Here is an 11333-nt window from a genome sequence, read left to right on the forward strand (position 1 = left end):
GGCCGATATTTTGGGGCAAGACTGCAACAAGGGAGAGCAATATCTCGGTGTAAATAGGTGGTAAGATTAAAAGACCGGTACTGTCGGAAGAGGGTACCTAACATGTTGTAGGGGCCTCCTCATCGACAGAAGAAGGAAAACAGGATAGAACAATGACCACGGCGGTAGAGTAAAATAAATGGGGAGGGCAAAAAATAACTGCGTAGCAACCAAGGAACAATCGCCCACCGATATACGGCAGCCCGGACGATTGGTCGTTTGTGCCTCGTCAGTAGCGTGAAAAACCCGTGGCATTGCATTGGTTTGCCCATATCTGGCCTTGTCCAGGGCAGATAACGTTAAATGTCCTCATAGTTCGATGTGTAAGAGGGTTAGGGCTGTAGTTTGTACCTTATACAATGAATCAAAGCAGTAGTGAAACTTCACTTATAGGATTGGCAGACTAAGGTATGCAGAATAATGTAAATCGTTAAGAACTTCGTTTGATTTATCCAGCTAATGTGAAACAAAACAAGGAAAAGAATTTAAACAATGAATCACATCTACTTAATATTTATGTTAAGATTTATTGGGATGTTTGAATGAATTTTGTTTGCCGTGTCTTCCGGCTGCATGAAAGAAACCAGCTTGGAGCTGTTAGCGAGCGCGCAGCGCACGCGTAGGTGCGGAGTAGGCACCGGCACGTCAGCGGTTATGTGAGACGGCGTGTAGCCGCGAGAGACCGGCCGCTACTGCAGCGACAAATATCACGCGCTTAGCGTGTACAAGAAATAACGATGAATTAGAAATTGCTAATTATCTAGAATAAGAGTTTTTTAAAAGGCTGTTACTTATATAAAATGATGGTAAATGCATTGTAGTCTGTCATACACGGAAGATAGGGCAGTAATCTGCGGCTTGTTTTTGTAACTACTCGGACGCGCCGCGTGTTGAGACGCTGGAGGCGGCAGCGCACGTGGTGATAAGATACGTCATCGCGCGGAGCGCTGTTACTGGCTGAGAAAAAATAATGGCCGCTGGCCACTTGGCGAGGAGAAGGGACAGCGCTGAAGAGAGGAGGGGAGGCAACAGCTGATGTGTTGCCCCGCCAACAGCTGGTCCCGTAAACAAAGCGTAAGAGGCGTATGCATTTCAAGTCCTGACTTAATCTGTTCCGATTACTTACGATTAGCTGCAGCAAATACAGAATTACGACATATAGTACAATACACTAGACGTCAACGTAACAAGTATTAAGAAAAGCTCGGAGTAAAAATACTCCACATGTACTGGTTTGCCAAATAGATGGCAATAGAGCACATTGAAGAATATTATTCGGAGTTAGCAGCCGCGGTTCTGCCAACACCAAGCGTAATGGTTGCATTTGAAGCAAGTCAGTTGCGTGACGTCTAATGAGTGGCATTGCTTGCAAAACATAAAACATAATCATACATATGAAAATGAGCAAAATTACATGACATGACTGGAAATTGACAAATGAGAATGGCTGGGAACTCCGTGGTGGCCAGGCACGTCTTGCTTCCAAGTCCCTGGAGAAAATGACTTAAACTAAGCTGCAATAAAACATAACATAAACTCTAATTAGGCGTGATTAATCACGCGACCTCAACCCATAAGGGTGTCGATTCCGCAAAGGGTATCTACAACCCTGTGGAGGTAATCTCCTCCGTTTTTTCTTTCGTCTTTGTTCCACTTGAGGTGGAAGTGACACAGGCGGATCGGGGGCTGCGACCTGTTGTGGTGACACAGCCCTACCGTGGTAAGGTTGCAGGCGGTCAAAGTGCACTATCACCGTACGATCGGTTAATTGCAGTTCTGCATTGACTGGTGAGGTCAACCGTACAATCCGATACGGGCCTTCAAAGCGGGGAGAGAACTTTTTAGTTCGTCCCTTTTTGATTGCCGGGTTTCGTAGTAACACTAAATCACCTGTTTGATAAGTCGGTAAAACGGCATTTTTGTTCTGCCTGTGCAACTGTTTGTTGGTAGCTTTGATATTATTCCTCTTTACCTTATACCAGATCGCTTTTAGTCGGCGGGCTAAACCTTTTACTTCCTTTATTTCTACACCTTGAGGTAGTTTGTCTATCTCGAACGGCGAATTCATCGGCCGTCCAAACACAGCTTCGTAAGGGGTATACCCCGTGGATTCATGTGTTCGGGTGTTGTATGCAGAAGAAATATACGGTACATATCTGTCCCAATCAGCATGCGTTTTTGCAACATAATAGGATAACATTTTACAAATTGTACGGTGTACGCGTTCAACGCGACCGTTGGCTTTAGGATGGAAGGGAGTTGTACGCCATTTTTTGATTCTTAACAATTTACAAACTTGTACAAATAAAGCAGACATGAAATTGGTTCCTTGATCCGTTAAAATGGCATCAGGACTTCCAAAAGGTAGTATCACACGATTTACAAACTCTCTCGCCACAGTTTCAGCTGTCATGTCGGGGAGGGGAATCAAAATTAGATAACGTGAAAAGTGATCAATAACAGACAAAATGTATTTGTTACCTTGTTGCGACTGTGGAAAAGGACCTTGGAAATCTAAAGCAAGAATTTCGAAGGGTGAAGATGCCTGAGGAAGTGTTTGCAGCGGCACTCGCGGATGCCTATTTTGTGCTCGTTGTGCACACGGCAGGCAAGATCTTACATACCTGTCCACGTCACGTTGTCGGTATTGCCACCAATAACGTGTCGCAATTCGAGCGTTCGTAGCGCGTTTTCCGCTGTGACATGCTTGGATTGTATCATGGCATTGCCGTATTATACGTTGCTGCAAGCATTCCGGTATTACCAAACGATTTCCATGGGGAGTTCTTCGATACAAAAGGTCGTCTATTACTTCAAATTCTGGCAAGGTGGCGTATCTTTGACACTGAACGTCCACCTGCTGTGCTTCTTTTAACTCTTCAATTGATACCTCATCTGATTGAATGACACGCACTTTTCTACTTAACGCATCAGCATTTTGATGCAACCGACCAGGCTTGTGCCGAACTTCAAAATCATATTCTGACAGTTTCATGGCCCAGCGCATAAGTTTGCTGCTAGGGTCTTTAAGATTCAATAACCACTGCAGAGCAGAGTGATCGGTAAGAACTGTAAACTTGCGACCATAAAGGTAACATCTAAAATAATTAATTCCAAAAAGAAGGGCAAGCAATTCCTTTTCTGTAGTACTGTAATTAGTTTCTGCTTTATTCAGTTGACGAGAGGCATACCAAACGGGTTTTTCCTCACCATCTTGCACTTGGCTTAGGACACATCCTACAGCAAAATCAGATGCGTCACAAGATAAAATAAAAGGTTCAGCGAAGTCTGGGTAAACAAGTAGAGGTGAACTAGTTAAAATAGTTTTCACTGTTTGAAAGGCGGTCGAACATTCATCCGTCCAAACAAAAGGAGTATCCTTTTTCAACAATTTAGTAAGTGGTTTGGTAATAGTAGCATAATCTTTAACAAAACGGCGGTAATAATTTGCAAGACCAAGGAAGGATTGTAATTCCTTTAAATTTGTTGGAATAGAAAAAGTGTCTACTGCTTCAGTTAATCGTGGATCTGGCTTGACTCCGCTGGAACTGATGACATGACCTAAATACTGCACTTGTGATTGAGCAAAAGAACATTTTTCTAATTTTAAGCTTAAATTAGCATTTTGCAAGCGCAACAGCACACTGCGTAGATGTTCAGCATGTTCAGCAATGGATTTTGAAAATATAATTATATCATCAAGATACACAAGGCACATAGTAGGTTTCAACCCACGTAACAGCAGATCTGCAAATCGCTGAAAGGTTGCTGGCGCGTTGCGAAGCCCGAAAGGCATCCTTAAGAATTCATATAAGCCACCAGGAACTACAAAAGCTGTCTTAGCTCGATCTTGAGGAGCAATTGGAATTTGATGATACCCACTGCGCATGTCTAATGTTGTGAAGTACCGGCAATTGCCCAGACGATCGAGTGTTTCATCGATCCGGGGTAATGGATAATGATCTGGAGTAGTAACTTTGTTTACTGCTCGCATGTCTACACAGAGGCGATAGGATTTTTCTCCGTCTATAGATTTCTTTGGAACGACTACAATTGGGCTAGACCACGCACTAGAAGAGGGTTGTATTATTCCTGCTTCTAGTTGCTGTTGTATAGTTTCCTCTACCACTGACTGAAGATGGTAGGGAATTCGGTACCCTTTTTGAGCTGTTGGCCTAGCATTTCCGGTTGGAATCTCATGTTGGATTAGATCTGTTGCTGGTAAATATTTCCTGTCTTCAAACAACCATGAATACTCATTCAATACTTCATTTATTAGCTTTTGTTCATGCAGTGGGAGGTGACTAAGCTTAGCTTTAAACTTATCTGTCAGATGTGACGTGATTGTCAAAAGGTGTTGAGAGGCGGCAGCAGTCTTTTTCTTTTTCAGAGAAGGGGTTCTCTTTGACAACTCATCTTCTGTGATAACCTGTAAGCTGGCTAATACTGTACCACGCGGTATTAAAGCTTGCTTATGACTAAAATTGTCTAAACACACGGGTACGCAATTTTCTTTCTGTACTTGCTGCGCTTTGCACAGGCTACGTTTTACGTGGACCTGCATCTGGTCAAGAGTTTCATTCTGGCAGAGTGGATCTACCAAGAAATGAACCTCTTCGGATTCACGTATCCCGACAGGCACCCAAAGGATCTTTCCTGTGCCTTCTGGTATCTCCACGGGATTATCGGCTTTTAGCATCGTTACGGGAGACTCCGAAACTTGGGAAACGGATCCTTTTTTCCCAGCTCCGCTCGCCCGCAACGTGCAGTCACGTCCAAAACGGTGCACGTTGTCGCCGAATTGGACGGTATTTAACCTATAGTCAATAACCCCCTGGAAATGACGCAGAAAGTCACTTCCCAGGATGATGTCGTAATCCGTGCGCCTGTTCCGTACAACCTCCATCGTAAAAGCATATTCTGTGGAGTCCAACATGAACTAAACGCAACAGCTGCCATCAGGTTTCACTATGCCGGGACCAATACCACTGATATGGTACCGCGGCGGTTGCAATGATCTTTTATCCTTCTTCGATAAAAATGCCAAGCTGATCTGTGCGCCTGTGTCAATTAGCACGCGTATTGGTTTGCGGCCTCTAACACCATCGACAACCACGCTTGCCACCTGCGTGATTCCCTTATAAGCTAGGGGGGTCACTATTTTTAACGGGGGCCGGGAGGGGTGGCACTTCCTGCCCCGCGGCCGTTTCCCGAATTCTGTGGTTGGTTTGCATTTCGCCTGGAATTTGCAGGCGGTTGTGGCCTACTATTTGGACAATGCACGCTTTGGTGACCCATGTTCCTGCACTGATGACAATATGGCACGCGACATTGCTCTGCCACATGTCCTTGTCTATTACAGCGCCCACACTTAGTATCGTTCGAAAAGACACGTCGGGGCTCGCTTTGCCGCGCGGAGACGGCCACAAATCGGCTCGCCTCCTCTCTCAAGAGTGCTAATCGCACGGCTTCGTGTAAGGTGCGGGGGGAAGCTACCTTGATTTCACCCCCTATTTGAGGGTTTATGCCACGAATAAACACGTCTATCGCACGACATTCTGATTCCTCCAACAGAACTTCGTTACGAGCAGAACTGGCACTTAGTGCGTACGTGCGGCATGCGACGCTTCTAATCCTGTCCGCGAATGCTTCTAAATCTTCACCCGTTTTTTGCTTAAGGGTGGAAAGCAAGTCGCGATAGTAACTAGTACCACGTTTGTCTGTATACCTTTCAATCAACCCTGTTGCAAGGGACTGGAAGGTAGGGGCATTTTTCAAGCTCTCGACCGACTGCACGAAGTTCCGCGCTTCGCCGGTGAGTTTCATTTTCATCACGTTTAAGAGAAATTCATCTGGCCAACCGCAAAGCTTTCTGATGTCCTGGATATTCTGCACAAGCGTTTGAATATCCTCGTGCGGCTTTCCAGCGAACGCCGGAATAAACGCTACTGCTGGGAAGCTCTGCACCAAAGTAGAGGTGGCTACTGCCACAGGTGATTCTGCACTAGTGAGTGGTGGAATCACCTGCTTCGGCTGTTCTTCCACTAGCACTGGCTTAGCAACATTAGATTGCGGAGAAGCCATTTTAAGATCATCTATCTGTTGCTTAAGCTCCGCGTTAGTTAGAATTAATTGATTTAACTGGGACTGCAGCGCCAAGAGGGGATCTTCATCCGCTCCGGCTGCTCCTGCCTCCGATTGCTGCCTGGTGATCGGCATGTTACAATAGTGTGGGCATCTACACCACCGTAGCGTCGCTAGCGACTTACATTAGTTGGTGGCGTGCAGACGACGGACAGCGGCGGTGTCGACGAGCGGCGGCAGGCGCGTTGATCACGCGCGGGCGCAGCAGGCGGCGGGCCACAGCACGGACAGCTGCGACGGCGGGGCGGCGCGAGGGCCGCACCCCGGACCCTGGCGCAGGCGGCGATCCGTGGCAGCTACGGACAGCGGCGGCGGCGGCGGCGGCGGCGAGCGTGACTGCATCGCGGACCCTCCTCGGCTCGCGTCCGGCGGCGAACTGCGTCACGCTTGTGGCGCGCTAGTGCGCAGCCACGCACATTCTGCAACGCAGGCGAGCGGCTAGCACGCGCATGGCGCGCTGCAGCCTCGCCACGTTCGGTCTAGTTTCCTTTACTTGCTCAGACTCGGCCCCTTTGTAGCACTCATACTCAACTGATGAGTTGATTTTACAACCGTAAGGTGGGTCGCATCCCACTCCTGACACCATTTGTTCGTCAGGATAGAAGTCAGGAGCGGAGGGCGTTGTAAAATGACAGTTAATTGAGTGGAATGGACCCAATTTATTCTGGTAATGATGGTACAGGGGTGCCTACGAAGGGCTGAGCAGCCCCAAGAGGGGTTGCCGTCTGTTCATCAGTGAGGCAGAGGCTAGAGGAGCGACTACTCGGGGCCGAGGTCAGAAGCTAAGAGAGCGCGGAGCTGTTTCCAAGCCGCCCTCGCCGCTCCCGGCCGCGTCCCCACGTGATCACACGATTAGTCTCTGATTGGAGGGTTGATTCCGCCAACGCGCCTTGCTAGTAGCGTACCCCCGTCAGCGCAACCAACCCGTGGGACTTGAGTCTAACCGAGGAGCACGTGGCAGGAATGTGCCGACCATGGTCTTCCGGCCAGCACCTTCCACCACAGTATGCCTAAGCCGGCTACGCCGAACATTGTGCATTGAAAATTTACTTAATAAAATTTTGTCGGCAATGATCCCTCTTGTGGGGTCTCATCCCTGCACAGTGGTGTGGACATGTTGGGAACGTGGGTCTCACGGGGAGCGTGCGAGGGACAAGTCCCTATGCCACGTAAGCAGGAGATCGCGGGTTCGAGTCCCGGTTGGGGCACACATTTTCAACATGTCCCCAATGAAGTACATCAACGCCTGTTTGCAGCTAGGGTGTCCATTTAATTATCATATCATTTCTAGGAAAGCTGCATGGTCATCTACGGTAACTTTTCTTTCAGGAACAGATACTACCATCATCATCATCATTTAAGACTGATTATGCCTTTCAGCGTTCAGTCTGGAGCATAGCCCCCCTTATACAGTTCCTCCATGATCCCCTATTCAGTGCTAACATTGATGGCTCTTCTGATGTTAAACCTATTACTTCAAAATCATTCTTAACCGAATCCAGGTACCTTCTCCTCGGTCTGCCCCGACTCCTCCTACCCTCTACTGCTGAATCCATGAGTCTCTTGGGTAACCTTGCTTCTCCCATGCGTGTAACATGACCCCACCATCTAAGCCTGTTCGCCCTGACTGCTACATCTATAGAGTTCATTCCCAGTTTTTCTTTGATTTCCTCATTGTGGACACCCTCCTGCCATTGTTCCCATCTACTAGTACCTGCAATCATCCTAGCTACTTTCATATCCGTAACCTCAACCTTGTTGATAAGGTAACCTGAATCCACCCAGCTTTCGCTCCCATACAACAAAGTTGGTCGAAAGATTGAACAGTGCACAGATAACTTAGTCTTGGTACTGACTTCCTTCTTGCAGAAGAGAGTAGATCGTAGCTGAGCGCTCACTACATTTGGTTTGCTACACCTCGATTCCAGTTCTTTCACTATGTTGCCATCCTGTGAGAATATGCATCCTAAATACTTGAAACCGTCCACCTGTTCTAACTTTGTTCCTCCTATTTGGCACTCAATCCGTTTATATTTCTTTCCCACTGACATTACTATCGTTTTGGAGATGCTAATCTTCATCCCATAGTCCTTACATTTCTGATCTAGCTCTGAAATATTACTTTGCAAACTTTCAATCGAATCTGCCATCACAACTAAGTCATCTGCATATGCAAGACTGCTTATTTTGTGTTCACATATCTTAATCTCACCCAGCCAGTCTATTGTTTTCAACATATGATCCATGAATAATATGAACAACAGTGGAGACAGGTTGCAGCCTTGTCTTACCCCTGAAACTACTCTGAACCATGAACTCAATTTACCGTCAACTCTAACTGCTGCCTGACTATCCATGTAAAGACATTTAATTGCTTGCAAAAGTTTGCCTCGTATTCCATAATCTTGTAGAACAGACAATAACTTCCTCCTAGGAACCTGGTCATATGCCTTTTCTAGATCTATAAAGCATAGACACAATTCCCTGTTCCACTCATTACACTTCTCCATTATTTGCCGTAAGCTGAAGATCTGGTCCTGACAACCTCTAAGAGGCCTAAACCCACACTGATTTTCATCCAATTGGTCCTCAACTAATACTCGCACTTTCCTTTCAACAATACCTGAGAAGATTTTACCCACAACGCTGATTAAAGAGATACCTCTGTAGTTGTTACAATCACAGAGGCATTTTGCTCTGATTGTTGCCAGCATCATATTTAAAGTACCAGGGAAACAGGTTGCTAGCCTTACTTGCCCCGAGTCCCATTGGGTTTTACCCCTAACGGCTGAGGGACTAACCGGTGGATTTGGTAGCCTTTGCCGTATGAGCACAAAGGTGACCACGACTCAGAATACGTCCGAGATGCCCAGCCTTGTTCCAAAGTAACTGGTATCTCGACTGTCGGGACCACTTACTTGGCCACTCATACGTTGCCCGTGGTTCATGAACTAGGACATGACTACAGGAACCCACACCATGAACCACACACTACCGTCACATATAATTATGAGAGTTCCCAAACGTGCTTAATGGGATGATCTTGTGAGATGTCAGGTGAAGAATAGCCCCCGGTGTTGTCTGAAGCTTGACGGTACAAGAAAAGGCTTCCTCCGGCTTGCTTCCCTTAGAGTGTGCTCGCATCGATCTGCTGAGTTGCATTCCCTACGTCGTCCTTTCAAACACGCCCCCGCGTGCTCAGAAGACAAATCGGCAACAAACCATATGCACCAGAACACACGCCCAACTCAGAAGTGATCCCTCGCTGCCACCTCTCCTTGCTACGGCTCACGTCGGCGCCGTCTCTTACTAACAGTCTGCCTCTTGTCTTCTCAAGCCAAGTGGCCCGCCTCGAGACCTATCGAAGTGCACAACGTCGCACCTACATATGAAATTGTTCTTACTGGTCCCAAATTGTTTCTCAGGGTTTTTCGTTCCTGTTACTCTGTTTCTTTAATTTTTGTTTGCTGTAGAATTTATGTTTTCTACTGTATATTTTCGCCGCCGCCATCGTCGCTGACGGTGACGGCGGTGCGCAGTAGTAGGCTTTCTGTCTCTTCTTTCTTTTTCACCAAATTGTGTTATTTTTATTGCATATGTTGTTGTTGTGATCTTCAGTCCTGAGACTGGTTTGATGCAGCTCTCCATGCCAGTCTATCCTGTGCAAGCTTCTTCATCTCCCAGTACCTACTGCAACCTACAATCCTTCTAAATCTGCTTAGTGTATTTATCTGTTGGTCTCCCTCTACGATTTTTACCCTCCACGCTGCGCTCCAATATTGGTGATCTCTTGACGACTCATAATACACTCCTGGAAATGGAAAAAAGAACACATTGACACCGGTGTGTCAGACCCACCATACTTGCTCCGGACACTGCGAGAGGGCTGTACAAGCAATGATCACACGCACGGCACAGCGGACACACCAGGAACCGCGGTGTTGGCCGTCGAATGGCGCTAGCTGCGCAGCATTTGTGCACCGCCGCCGTCAGTGTCAGCCAGTTTGCCGTGGCATACGGAGCTCCATCGCAGTCTTGAACACTGGTAGCATGCCGCGACAGCGTGGACGTGAACCGTATGTGCAGTTGACGGACTTTGAGCGAGGGCGTATAGTGGGCATGCGGGAGGCCGGGTGGACGAACCGCCGTATTGCTCAACACGTGGGGCGTGAGGTCTCCACAGTACATCGATGTTGTCGCCAGTGGTCGGCGGAAGGTGCACGTGCCCGTCGACCTGGGACCGGACCGCAGCGACGCACGGATGCACGCCAAGACCGTAGGATCCTACGCAGTGCCGTAGGGGACCGCACCGCCACTTCCCAGCAAATTAGGGACACTGTTGCTCCTGGGGTATCGGCGAGGACCATTCGCAACCGTCTCCATGAAGCTGGGCTACGGTCCCGCACACCGTTAGGCCGTCTTCCGCTCACGCCCCAACATCGTGCAGCCCGCCTCCAGTGGTGTCGCGACAGGCGTGAATGGAGGGACGAATGGAGACGTGTCGTCTTCAGCGATGAGAGTCGCTTCTGCCTTGGTGCCAATGATGGTCGTATGCGTGTTTGGCGCCGTGCAGGTGAGCGCCACAATCAGGACTGCATACGACCGAGGCACACAGGGCCAACACCCGGCATCATGGTGTGGGGAGCGATCTCCTACACTGGCCGTACACCACTGGTGATCGTCGAGGGGACACTGAATAGTGCACGGTACATCCAAACCGTCATCGAACCCATCGTTCTACCATTCCTAGACCGGCAAGGGAACTTGCTGTTCCAACAGGACAATGCACGTCCGCATGTATCCCGTGCCACCCAACGTGCTCTAGAAGGTGTAAGTCAACTACCCTGGCCAGCAAGATCTCCGGATCAGTCCCCCATTGACCATGTTTGGGACTGGATGAAGCGTCGTCTCACGCGGTCTGCACGTCCAGCACGAACGCTGGTCCAACTGAGGCACCAGGTGGAAATGGCATGGCAAGCCGTTCCACAGGACTACATCCAGCATCTCTACGATCGTCTCCATGGGAGAATAGCAGCCTGCATTGCTGCGAAAGGTGGATATACACTGTACTAGTGCCGACATTGTGCATGCTCTGTTGCCTGTGTCTATGTGCCTGTGGTTCTGTCAGTGTGATCATGTGATGTATCTGA

Source organism: Schistocerca cancellata, chromosome 2, assembly GCF_023864275.1.
Source record: "Schistocerca cancellata isolate TAMUIC-IGC-003103 chromosome 2, iqSchCanc2.1, whole genome shotgun sequence".
NCBI lineage: Eukaryota > Metazoa > Arthropoda > Insecta > Orthoptera > Acrididae > Schistocerca > Schistocerca cancellata.